A 14422-nucleotide genomic window follows, 5' to 3' on the forward strand; every position below is an offset into this window, starting at 1 on the left:
AGTTTGATTGTGTTAAATCTTTTATGGATACCGATGTTTTCCATAAATTTAGCACTAAATATGGACTTGACTCTGAGATAGTAGATTCTTTCTATGAATCTTTTGCTACTTATGCTGCACCTATTAAAGTTGAAGAAAAGATTGTCAGTTATAATGATCCTATTGTTCCTACTTCCTATGTTGAGAAACCACCTCTCCCTGTTAGGATAAAGGATCATGCTAAAGCTTCAACTGTGGTTCGGAAAAGCAATATTAGAACATATACACCTCCTGAGCAAGTTAAACTTGAACCTAATATTGCTATAGTTAAAGATCTCTTGTCTGATAATATTGACGGGCATGTTATTTATTTATGTGATGAAACTGCTAGAATTGCCAAACCTTGTGCTAAAGATAAACCTAGACCTATGGAAGGCATGCCTGTTATTTTTGTTAAAATAGGAGATCATTGTTATCATGGCTTATGTGATATGGGTGCCAGTGCTAGTGCAATACCTATTGGCCTATATAGAGAAATTATGCATTATATTGCACTTGTTGAGTTAGAAGATATTGATGTCACAATTAAACTTGCCAATAGAGATACTATTTCACCAATGGGAATTGTTAGAGATGTTGAAGTCTTGTGTGGGAAAACTAAATATCCTGCTGATTTTCTTGTTCTTGGTTCCCCACAAGATAGCTTTTGTCCCATTATATTTGGTAGACCCTTCTTAAACACTGTTAATGCTAAGATAGATTGCAAAAAGGATGTTGTTACTTTCGGTTTAGATGATATGTCTCATGAATTTAATTTCTCTAAATTTAGTAGACAACACCGTGAAGAAGAATTACCTAGTAAGGATGAAATTATTGGTCTTGCTTCTATTGCCGTACCTCCTAGTGATCCTTTAGAACAATATTTGCTAGACCATGAAAATGATATATTTATGAATGAAAGAAGGGAAATAGATGAAGTATTCTTTAAACAGGAACCTATTCTGAAAAACAATTTACCTGTTGAAATCCTAGGGGATCCTCCTCCGCCCAAGGGTGATCCCGTGTTTGAGCTTAAACCGTTGCCTGATACTCTTAAATATGCTTATCTTGATGAGAAAAAAGACATATCCTGTTATTATTAGTGCTAACCTTTCAGAGCATGAGGAAGAGAGATTATTGAAAACTCTGAAGAAGCACCATGCTGCTATTGGGTATACTCTTGATGATCTTAAGGGCATTAGTCCCACTCTATGTTAACATAAAATAAATTTGGAAGAAGATGCTAAACCAGTTCGTGATCATCAACGACGGCTGAATCCTAAAATGAAAGAGGTGGTAAGAAAGGAAATACTAAAGCTCCTTGAGGCAGGTATAATCTATCCCGTTGCTGATAGTCAGTGGGTAAGTCCTGTCCATTGTGTCCCTAAGAAGGGAGGTATTACTGTTGTTCCTAATGATAAAGATGAATTGATTCCTCAAAGAATTATTACAGGTTATAGGATGGTAATTGATTTCCGCAAATTAAATAAGGCCACTAAAAAGGATCATTACCCCTTACCTTTTATCGATCAAATGCTAGAAAGATTATCCAAACATACACATTTTTGCTTTCTAGATGGTTATTCTGGTTTCTCTCAAATACCCGTGTCAGCCAAGGAACAGTCAAAGACTACTTCTACTTGCCCTTTTGGTACTTTTGCTTATAGACGTATGCCTTTTGGTTTATGTAATGCACCTGCTACCTTTCAAAGATGCATGATGGCTATATTCTCTGACTTATGTGAAAAGATTTGTGAGGTTTTCATGGACGATTTCTCTGTCTATTGATCTTCTTTTAATGATTGCTTGAGCAATCTTGATCGAGTTTTGCAGAGATGTGAAGAAACTAATCTTGTCTTGAATTGGGAAAAGTGCCACTTTATGGTTAATGAAGGTATTGTCTTGGGGCATGAAGTTTCTGAAAGAGGTATTGAAGTTGATAAAGCCAAGGTTGATGCTATTGAAAAGATGCCATGCCCCAAGGACATCAAAGGTATAAGAAGTTTCCTTGGTCACGCCGGATTTTATAGGAGGTTCATTAAGGACTTCTCAAAAATTTCTCGGCCTCTGACTAATTTATTACAAAAAGATATACCATTTTTCTTTGATGATGATTGTGTAGAAGCATTTAAAATACTTAAGAAAGCATTGATCTCTGCACCTATTGTTTAGCCACCTGATTGGAATTTACCTTTTGAAATTATGTGTGATGCTAGTGATTATGCTGTAGGTGTTGTTCTAGGACAAAGAGTTGATAAGAAATTAAACGTTATTTCAATATGCTAGTAAAACCCTAGACAATGCTCAAAGAAATTATGCTACTACTGAAAAAGAATTCTTAGCAGTTGTTTTTGCTTGTGATAAGTTCAGACCTTATATTGTTGATTCTAAAGTAACTATTCAAACTGATCATGCTGCTATTAAATATCTTATGGAAAAGAAAGATGCTAAACCTAGACTTATTAGATGGGTTCTCTTGCTACAAGAATTTGATTTACATATTATTGATAGAAAGGGAGCTGAGAACCCCGTTGCAGACAACTTGTCTAGGTTAGAAAATGTGCTTGATGACCCACTACCTATTGATGATAGCTTTCCTGATGAGCAATTAAATTTCATAAATGCTTCTCATACTGCTCTATGGTATGCTGATTATGCTAATTACATTGTTGCCAAATTCATACCACCTAGTTTCACATACCAGCAAAAGAAAAAGCTCTTTTATGATTTGAGGCATTACTTTTGGGATGACCCACATCTTTATAAAGGAGTAGATGGTGTTATTAGACGTTGTGTACTTGAGCATGAACAGGAACAGATCCTACACAAGTGTCACTCCGAAGCTTATGGAGGACACCATGCTGGTGATAGAACTGCACATAAGGTATTGCAATCTGGTTTTTATTGGCCTACTCTCTTCAAGGATGCCCGTAAGTTTGTCTTATCTTGTGATGAATGTCAAAGAATTGGTAATATTAGTAGACGACAAGAAATGCCTATGAACTATTCACTCGTTAATGAACCATTCGATGTTTGGGGCTTTGACTATATGGGACCTTTTCCGGACTCTAATGGTTATACACATATTTTAGTTGCTGTTGATTATGTTACTAAGTGGGTAGAAGCTATTCCAACTAGTAGTGCTGATCATAACACTTCTATTAAAATGCTTAAAGAAGTTATTTTTCCAAGATTTGGAGTCCCTAGATATTTAATGACTGATGGTGGTTCACATTTTATTCATGGTGCTTTCCGTAAAATGCTTGCTAAGTATGATGTTAATCATAGAATTGCATCCCCTTATCACCCACAGTCTAGTGGTCAAATAGAATTGAGTAATAGAGAACTCAAATTAATTTTGCAAAAGACTATTAATAGATCTAGAAAGAATTGGTCCAAGAAACCTGATGATGCATTATGGGCCTATAGAACTGCATATAAAAATCCTATGTGTATGTCTCCGTATAAAATGGTTTATGGAAAAGCATGTCACTTACCTCTCGAACTAGAACACAGAGCATATTGGGCTATTAAAGACCTCAGTTATGATTTTAAACTTGCCGATGAGAAGAGGTTATTTGATATTAGCTCACTCGATGAATGGAGAACCCTAGCCTATGAAAATGCCAAGTTGTTTAAAGAAAAAGTTAAAAGATGGCATGACAAAAGAATACAAAAGCGTGAGTTTAATGTAGGTGATTATGTATTGCTATACAACTCTCATTTAAGAATTTTTTGCAGGAAAACTTCTCTCTAAATGGGAAGGTCCTTACGTTATCGAGGAGGTCTATCGTTCCGGTGCCATAAAAATCAACAACTTCGAAGGCACAAATTCGAAGGTGGTGAACGGTCAAAGAATCAAACATTATATCTCAGGTAATCCCATAAATGTTGAAACCAATGTTATTGAAACCGTAACCCCGGAGGAATACATAAGGGACACTTTCCGGAATGTTTCAGACTCCGAAAAGGAATAGGTATGTGGTACGGTAAGTAAACCGACTCCAAAACAGATTTTAAGGCAATATTTCTCCATTTTGAAATATTTAGGAAAATAGAAAAATAAGTAGCAGTCCGGGAAGGACACAGGGCCTCCACAAGGGTGGTGGGCGCGCCCTACCCCCTGGGTGCGCCCCCTACCTCGTGGGCACCTCGTGCGCTTTCTGTACTCCATTTTCTTACACGACACGTATTTTGGTCGGTAAAAATTCAATATATAATCTCCCGGAGGTTTTGACTCCCGTATGACGCAAAAATCTCCTGTCTTTGTTTCGAGCTGTTTTTCTGACAGATCCAGGTCATCATGTCGTCTTCAAGTGCCCCCAAGGACCAGTTCTTCGAGAAGGTCATCAACCCCTACCTCGCGGAGGTGCTGCAACACCCTCAAACCATTGAGATGCGTGAGGGGTTGTTGCACATCCGCGATGTTGAGGGACCAAGGAAGACCGGAAGCACGGAGGCAAGGCTTGAGGCATTGGAGCAAGAAGTTTTCTAGTGTCACGAGATGGTGGAGCTTGGACTTGATTCCAATCACATTGTGATCACGGAGTTCACCAACAACCACAAGCTGGACGTCAAGGATATTTGGGAGGCCATCTTCAAGCTTCATGAGAAAAACGAGCACCTCCAAGCCCAGATCTATGACCTGCAAAATCAAAACTGTGAGTATGAATATAGATTCAAGAGGATGAGTTTGGCTGCAGATTTGAGGTTTCAGGAGACTCGATCATCCTTCTATGATGGTGAGCCTATGCCTTGGAAGAAGGACGACAAGCCTACACCATCAACAAAACCATCACCTTCTCCACCAACAAAGAAGAATTGAGTATCTGGTATGGGCACTCCCCTTGGCAACTGCCAAGCTTGGGGGAGTGCCCTGGTATCGTATCACCATCACTTTTATCTTTACCGTTTTTCTTAGTTCGATTCTTTTGGTAATATCTTGATCTAGTAGAATAAAAGTTCTTAGTATGATCTAGTTTTGAGTTTTGCTTTATGATCCTTCTATGTAATCAAGTCAGTGAGCTACATATAATAAAGATTAGTGTTTGAGTCAAGGGCTTGATTATTTTGCCATGATCCTAAGTGAATAAAAGAAAAGAGAAAGGAATAAAAAAACAAAAGATATCATATGGATCTTTATGGAGAGTAATGAGCTCACCTAGAAAAAGGTATGATGAATAAAAGTTGTTGAGAGTTGACAAACATAGTTTTGGTCATCGTTGCAATTAATAGGAAGTAATAAAGAAAGAGAGGTATTCACATATAGATATACTATCTTGGACATCTTTTATGATTGTGAGCACTCATTAAAATATGACATGCTAAAGAGTTGACGTTGGACAAGGAAGACAACGTAATGGGTTATGCTTTCTTATATCTGAGATAAATTATATTGTCATGGATCATCCAACATGGTTGATCTTGCCTTTCCCTCTCATGCTAGCCAAATTCATCGCACCAAGTAGAGATACTACTTGTGCTTCCAAATACCCTTAAACCAGTTTTGCCATGAGAGTCCACCATACCTACCTTTGGATTGAGTAAGATCCTCCAAGTAAGTTGTCATCGGTGCAAAGCAATAAAAATTGCTCTCTAAATATGTATAACTTATTAGTGTGGGAGAAAATAAACTTTATACGATCGTGTGATATGGAAGAAATAAAAGCGATAGACTGCATAATAAAGGTCCATATCACAAGTGGCAATATAAAGTGACGTTCTTTCGCATTAAGATTTTGTGCATCTAATCATAAAAGCGCATGACAACCTCTGCTTCCCTCTGCGAAGGGCCTATCTTTTACTTTTATCTCCTACCTTGCATAAGAGTCATGGTGATCTTCACCCTTCCTTTTTACATTTTATCCTTTGGCAAGCACAGTATGTTGGAAAGATCCTGGTATATATGGCTAATTGGATGTGAGTTTTCATGAACTATTATTGTTGACATTACCCTTGAGGTAAAATGTTGGGAGGCAAAACTATAAGCCCCTATCTTTCTCTGTGTCTGATTAAAACCCCATACCCATAAGTATTGCGTGAGTGTCAGCAATTGTGAAAGACTATATGATAGTTGAGTATGTGGACTTGCTAAAAAGCTCTTATATATTGACTCTTTCCTATGTTATGATAAATTGCAATTTCTCCAATGACTGAGATTATAGTTTGTTAGTTGTCAGTGAAGTTTATGATTCATACTTGAAATTGTGATTGAATTATTACTCTAGCATAAGAGATTATATGGCAAGAATTATATAAGTTGCTTTTTTAAGAATGATCATGATGCCCTCATGTCCGTATTTTATTTTTATCGACACCACTATCTCTAAACATGTGGACTTATTTTTCGATTTCAGCTTTCGCTTGAGGACAAGCGGGGTCTAAGCTTGGGGGAGTTGATACGTCCATTTTGCATCATGCTTTTATATCGATATTTATTGCATTATGGGCTATGATTACACATTATGTCACAATACTTATGCCTATTCTCTCTTATTTTACAAGGTTTACATAAAGAGGGAGCATGCCGGCAGCTGGGATTCTAGGCTGTAAAAGGAGCAAATATTATAGACCTATTCTGCACAGCTCCAAAAGTCCTGAAACTTCACAGAAGTCAATTTCAGAATATATAATAAATATTGAGCGCAAGAAGTTCACCAGGGGGGCCACACCCTGCCCACGAGGGTGGGGGGCGCGCCCCCTACCTCGTGGGCCCTCTGGTGGCCCTCCGATGACCATCTTCTGCTATATGAAGTCTTTCGATGAGAAAAAAGTCATAAGCCATCTTCTCGGACGAAACTCCACCGCCACAAGGCGGAACCTTGGCGGAACCAATCTAGGGCTCTGGCGGAGCTGTTTTGCCGAGGAAACTTCCCTCCGGGAGGGGTAAATCATCACCATCGTCATCACCAATGCTCCTCTCATCGGGAGAGGGCAATCTCCATCAACATCTTCAGCAGCACCATCTCCTCTCAAAACCCTAGTCCATATCTTGTATCCAATTCTTGTCTCCAAGTCCGGGATTGGTACCTGTGGGTTGCTAGTAGTGTTAATTACTCCTTGTAGTTGATGCTAGTTGGTTTATTTGGTGGAAGATCATATGTTCAGATCCTATATGCATATTAATACCCCTCTGATTATGAACATGTTTATGCTTTGTGAGTAGTTACATTTGTTCCTGAGGACATGGGAGAAGTCTTGCTATTAGTAGTCATGTGAATTTGGTATTCGTTTGATATTTTGATGAGATGTATGTTGTCTCTCCTCTAGTGGTGTTATGTGAACGTCGACTACATAACACTTCACCATTATTTCGGCCTAGAGGAAGGCATTGGGAAGTAATAAGTAGATGATGGGTTGCTAGAGTGACAGAAGCTTAAACCCTAGTTTATGCGTTGCTTCGTAAGGGGCTGATTTGGATCCATATGTTTCATGCTATGGTTATGTTTACCTTAATACTTTTGTTGTAGTTGCGGATTCTTGCAATAGAGGTTAATCATAAGTGGGATGCTTGTCCAAGTAAAGATAGCACCCAAGCACCGGTCCACCCACATATCAGATTATCAAAGTACCAAACGCGAATCATATGAACGTGATGAAAACTAGCTTGACGATATTCCCATGTGTCCTCGGGAGCGCTTTTCTCTATATGAGAGTTTGTCCAGGCTTGTCCTTTGCTACAAAAAGGATTGGGCCACCTTGCTGCACTTTATTTACTTTTGTTAATTGTTGCTCGTTACAAATTATCCTATCACAAAACTATCTATTACCACTTATCACAGTACTTGCAGAGAATACCTTGCTGGAAACCGCTTATCATTTCCTTCTGCTCCTCGTTGGGTTCGACACTCTTACTTATCGAAAGGACTATGATAGATCCCCTATACTTGTGGGTCATCAGGAAGTAGAGGTTGTCATGCGCTTTTATGGTTGGATGCACAAAATCTTAATGCAAAAGAACGCCACTTTATATTGCCACTTGTGATAAGGACCTTTATTATGCAGTCCGTCGCTTTAATTTCTTCCACATCACAAGTTCATATAAGCTTATTTTCTTCACACTAATAGATCATAGATATTTAGAGAGAGAAATTTTTATTACTTGCACCGATGACAACTTACTTGAAGGATCTTACTCAATCCATAGGTAGGTATGGTGGACTCTCATGGAAAAACTGGGTTTAGGGATATTCGGAACACTGGTATGCGTCGGTGCTATACAAACGGTTTTTAACCCCTTTCCGCGACGGCATTTGGAACCGTCGCCAAGTTAGTGTGGGCGATAGGGGGATCCTTCCCACACGACCCAGAAATCGTCGGGGATAGGCCCTCCTGGGACATAGGCTGGGGCCGTGTGCGGTCGGGTGAGGCATTGAAACCCAATCATTTCCGTAGGTATGTACATCCCACACGGTGAATCCCAGAAAAACATTTCCGTAGGTATGTACGTCCCACTCGGTGAATCCAATGAATACGTTTCTGTTCTTATGTACATCCCACACAGTCAATCCAGGGAAAACGTTTCCATTCGTATGTATATCACACACAGTGAATCCAAGGAATACGTTTCCGTTCTTATGTACATCCCACACAGTCAATCTAGGGAAAACGTTTCCGTTCGTATGTACATCCCACACAGTTTTATATGTAGGCTTGTGTGTGAAAGGTGTAACTATCACACACGCTCCGCCTTGGTTAACTGTTTGCTTTTATCAACTACATCACACATGATTTGATGAAGAAAACTGTGTGGCATTGGGCTATCCATCACAAGCACTTTTACTGCTAGAACCGTTTGCAAAGTTCCATGACACATTTATTAGGTTTATTAGTTTACAATTAATAATTCCAGTATTACGCAAATTCACATTTCATATCGAACAGCTGTTTGTCAATTTCATATCAGGCACATAAATATATTATAACATCACAGTATGATAGCTACATGAAAACAACATAGTACAACATATAGCTAGTTCAACTTCATAAGAACAATATTAGAACAATATATTCAATTCCCTAATTGAGATCATCCAGGCTCGTCTTATCCACCTCTACTTTTAGTTCAGTAAGAACCTGTTTTGCACTCGCCAACTGGGAAAGTGCCTCCTCCTTCGCCAACACCATCTTAGCAAAGTCTGATTTAAAAATTCCGAGCTCATTCTCCACCTTCCTATTTTTATTCCGCATCTTCAAATATTCTTTAGCATTGACAACACTTTCTCTAAGCCTACATATGTTCTCTTCCTCATACATGCTCCAGAGCTTCGCTAGGCACATCTTCAAAGACTGTGGCCACTCTTGATCAACCAACTCCAAGTAAGAACACTTCCGTTCATCCTATAATATTTAAAACTAGATCAGTAACAATTGTAGGGGAAATGGGTTTATAGCAACATAGGAAATCACCAATGCTTATTTCGAAAAACTGAAGAAACATGTTAATTATGACATATCTTCTCAAAAAGATCAATGTGCAAATGAATTAATTACTACTGAGACAACAACCAAATTCTGGACATTAGAAGCTATAATTAATTACAACAACGCTACAAGTTCTTTCTCATGTACAATAAATAACAAATTGAACATTTTATGAGGAAGGTAAATATAACTGCAACAACATAGCGACATTGTTTGGGTGATAGCAAATTGATACTAACAGGTGTGTACATGCACAAATTTAGTAACATAGAACTTATAGCACTAAGGCCAACAACTATGTATGCCAAAACTGGTGTGAAGACAACAATTGCTACATCTCGCACCGGTGCCCTGCACGAGCTGATGCAGCGGAAAAAAACATGGACCCGGACTCCAGAGCACGTAGTTGCTCCGATGCCCAGTTCCTTCGTGCCATAAAGAATTGGTATTTTACTGCTTGGCTACTCGAATGTGTGGACCAAAGTTTACTGCACAAACTGTTTAAGCGGTGCCAAATAATTTTCTAATGGCACCGCTGATGAGATGGAAACAATTTAAGATACTAGGTACAAACTGTGACACTGTCTTAGGATGCATTTGGTTGAAGGTGTGGTATGAATGGGTTGGATGAATCACATCTAACAAATGATTTGTAACAACGAAAGAGGGTCTAACCTTCTCTGCACATGCCAGAAACTTCCTCCCACTGTCCACAGATTCAAATGCAACTAGCTTCACACATGGAGATTGATGGTGACAACGAGCAGATAGATCTTCAGCCACCCCGCTCCATTCGTTTCCATTGATGGTCCTAGGGAGCTACAAGAGGAAGAAATGACTCAAATCGACTGCCGGGTAAAAATCCTTCATTCCAAGTCATAGCCCGGGAGAGAGAAAAGAGGCATACCCGGGTGGTGAAGGAGTCATTGTCGGAGGAGGAACCGCTGGAGAGGTCTTTGAAGAAGACCATGGTCGGCGGTAGGATGCGAGACGGCGAGAGCGAGGAAGCAGCTATAGCTTAAGAAGGAAGGAAGGAAGGAGGAAACGGGGGAAATGTGACTTGTGGCTGGGAGAAAATGGGGTGGGAAGGGGGAGGGGGGTGTAGATATTTTGGCGGTAGGCCAAAATTTTGGAAATGTGGAGGGAAACTTTGTGCACGGTGCCGTCGGACCGTTCACTTTGAACGATTGTGTGCATCACAAACGATTCTTCTGCTTTACACGCATGGGATGAGTTTGATAATTCAAATTTTTGTGGAAATTTCCCCGGGTATGTCATTGCATAATTTAACACCGCTTGCTAATTTGGGCACACAAAAGAGCGTACAGCAGACAGACCACACTTACTGAATCGAGCAATTTTAGTAATTAAACAGAGCCAGTTGACCTAAACATTGCTCTAACAAAAGGTCAATATTAAAAATAAGGCCTAAGTATGCATAATTTTAACAAATCCGCTGTTGCGCCGGCCTATGCATCGCCGGTGTGAGATGAGACGTCGATGACTTGTCCTGGCGACATACCGCCATTGGTGGACTCCGCGCCCCTCTGCTGAAGTCGATCGCGTCCTCGTCCTCGGTGCTGCCCTCAAGGTTGTAGTACTCATAGTAGTGGCTGCTCCAGAGCTCGCGTTGGTACTCCACCGCTGATTCCTTGACGGACAGACTCTTCTCTAGCTCGACCTCGGCCACACGCAACTCCTCCTCCTGGTGCTCCTCGATCTTCGCCGCCTCCTGCATCTCCAGCTCCCGCTCGGTGACCTCATGAGGAAGCAGGTGCTCCATGGCCACCGCCACCTTTTCGGACGCGGGTTGCATGCTGGAGTCCGAGGTGTCCTGGAATATCTTGGCACGTGCATCCTCGATCTTGGCGTGGATGGCCTCGACCAGGGCCATGGCGACATCAGCGGCACGGACGGCAGATCAAGCGCTCTTGGCGTTTGCACCCGCCGTCGCAGCAGCAGTTGTAGCTGCCCTGTCGGCTGCCGCAGACCCCCTCTCGGCGGAAGCGGCCACGCTCAATGCGGATGCAGCGGCACTCTCAGTGAAGGCAGCGGTGCTCTCGGCGCAGGAGACGGCGCTCGGGGGGACGTGGCCATCATATGGGCCTTCACGAAGCATTTCCACAATGTCATCTTTGCAAGAAGGGGCTGCGGGAATGGAGATCGAGATTCGTGGATTTTAGGGTTGCCGGCACTGGAGCAGACGAGCCAGCGAAGCTTAAGGAGGGAGACTTAAATAGACCCAGATATTTTCATCGCAAACGGTTCCTAGAAAACAACTGTGTGTGATGTTGTAGATATTTTTTATTAGCCGTGAAAGATGAATTTGGAGTAAAGTGGCAACGGATGGTGTTTTAAATGTACGAGAAATTTTGTAGTACTAATACAACTGTCATGTCAAATTTTGGAATATTTCACGGGTCATTTGACCTTTTAAGTCATTTAAGTGATTTTCTAGCCATTTAATGACCGTAATTGAAATTTGAGCTACATGTACATGCAACAACTAACCATAAAGGTTTGAAAAGTCATATTTTCTGTACTTGTGTGTGATTTAATTCCATGTCCAGTAAATTGGAAGGAATTTTCAAACATATTGGTCCAACGGCTATGACACAATTAAGCATGGAGTGCCATGGCATTTAAATTCCAACAAAATTAAAAAATATCAGAAACACATGAAACCTTGGTTGATGTAATGTCATGCCACCAAGATGATGTGGTAAAAAATTTGGCATGTGTGATGAAAGTTTGGACACGCACCCCTCACAAACTAGAGCAACTCACTAGAAGGCTCGTGGTTCCGAAAGGGAACAATGCATGTTTGATGACGAACATGAGATAGCTTCCTCTTACAGCCTTCAAATTTTTCTATGTGTAACGTGCACTAGTACAACTGCCATGTGAAAATTTGGAAAATTTTAGCGGTCATTTGACCTTTTGAAGACATTTAAGTGATTTTCTAGTCATTTAATGACAGTAATTCAAATTTGAACTACATCTACATGCAACGGCTAACCATAACCGTTTGAAAAATCATATTTGTGTACTTGTGTGCAAGTTAATTCCATGTGTAGTAAATTAGAAGGAATTTTCAAACATATATGTCTCACGACATGGACACATGCATATGTATGCATGGAGTGCCATGGCATTTTATTTTTCCAAAAAACTAAAAAAAATATCAGAAACACCTGAAACCTTGGTTGATGTAATGTCATGCCACCAAGATGATGTGGTAAAAAATTGGCATGTTTGACGAAAGTTTGGACACACACCCCTCACAAACCGGAGCAACTCACTAGAAGGCTCGTGGTTTTGAGAGGGAACGATGCATGTTTGATGACGAACGGGAGATAGCTTCCTCTTACGGCCTTCAATTTTTTCTATGTTTAACATGCACTACTACAACTGTAGTGTGAAAATTAGGAAAATTCTAGGGGTCATTTGACCTTTTAAAGACATTTAAGTGATTTTCTATCCATTTAATGACCGTAATTCAAATTTGAACTACATCTACATGCAACAGCTAACCATAACGGTTTGAAAAATCATATTTGTGTACTTGTGTGCAAGTTAATTCCATGTGCAGTAAATTAGAAGGATTTTTTAAACATATAGGTCTCACGACATGGACACATGCATATGTATGCATGGAGTGCCATGGCATTTTAATTCCAAAAAAATTAAAAAATGATCAGAAAAACATGAAACCTTGCTTGATGTGATGTCATGCCACCAAGATGATGTGGTAAAAAATTTGGCATGTGTGACGAAAGATTGGACACACACCCCTCACAAACCAGAGCAACTGACTAGAAGGCTCGTGGTTCTGAGAGGGAACAATACATGTTTGATGACGAACAAAAGATGGCTTCCTCTTACGGCCTTCAATTTTTTTCTACGTTTAACGTGCACTACTACAACTGTACAATGAAAATTTGGAAAATTCTAGCGGTCATTTGACCTTTTAAAGACATTTAAGTGATTTTCTAGCCATTTAATGACCGTTATTCAAATTTGAACTACATCTACATGCAACTGCTAACCATAATGGTTTGAAAAATCATATTTGTGTACTTGTGTGAGAGTTAATTCCATGTGTAGTAAAATAGAAGGAATTTTCAAACATATTGGTCTCACGGCATGGGCACATGCATGGAGTGCCATGGCATTTTAATTCCAAAAAATTAAAAAATGATCAGAAAAACATGAAACCTTGCTTGATGTAATGTCATGCCACAAAGATGATGTGGTAAAAAAATTGGCCTGTTTGACGAAAGTTTGGACACACACCCCTCACAAACCGGAGCAACTCACTAGAAGGCTCGTGGTTCCGAGAGAGAACAATGCATGGTTGATGACGAACATGAGATAGCTTCCTCTTACGGCCTTCAATTTTTTCTACATTTAACATGCACTAATACAACTATCATGTGAAAATTTGGAAAATTTCAGAGGTCATTTGACCTTTTAAAGACATTTAAGTGATTTTATAGCCATTTAATGACCGTAATTCAAATTTGAACTACATCTACATGCAACGGCTAACCATAACGGTTTGAAAAATCATATTTGTGTACTTGTGTGCGAGTTAATTCCATGTGTAGTAAATTAGAAGGAATTTTCAAACATATTGGTCTCACGACATGGACACATGCATATATATGCATGGAGTGCCATGGCATTTTAATTCCAAAAAATTAGAAAATGATCAGAAAAACATGAAACCTTTCTTGATTTGATGTCATGCCACCAAGATGATGTGGTAGAAAAATTGGCATGTGTGATGAAAGATTGGACACACACCCCTCACAAACCGGAGCAACTCACTAGAAGGCTCATGGTTCCGAGAGGGAACAATGCATGTTTGATGACGAATAGGAGATAGCTTCCTTTTACGGCCTTCAATTTTTTTCTATGTTGAATGTGCACTACTACAATTGTACTGTAAAAAATTAGAAAATTCTAGCGGTCATTT

Source organism: Triticum urartu, chromosome 6A (genome assembly GCF_056163025.1).
Source record: "Triticum urartu cultivar PI428250 chromosome 6A, HENAU_Tu73, whole genome shotgun sequence".
Lineage (NCBI taxonomy): Eukaryota > Viridiplantae > Streptophyta > Magnoliopsida > Poales > Poaceae > Triticum > Triticum urartu.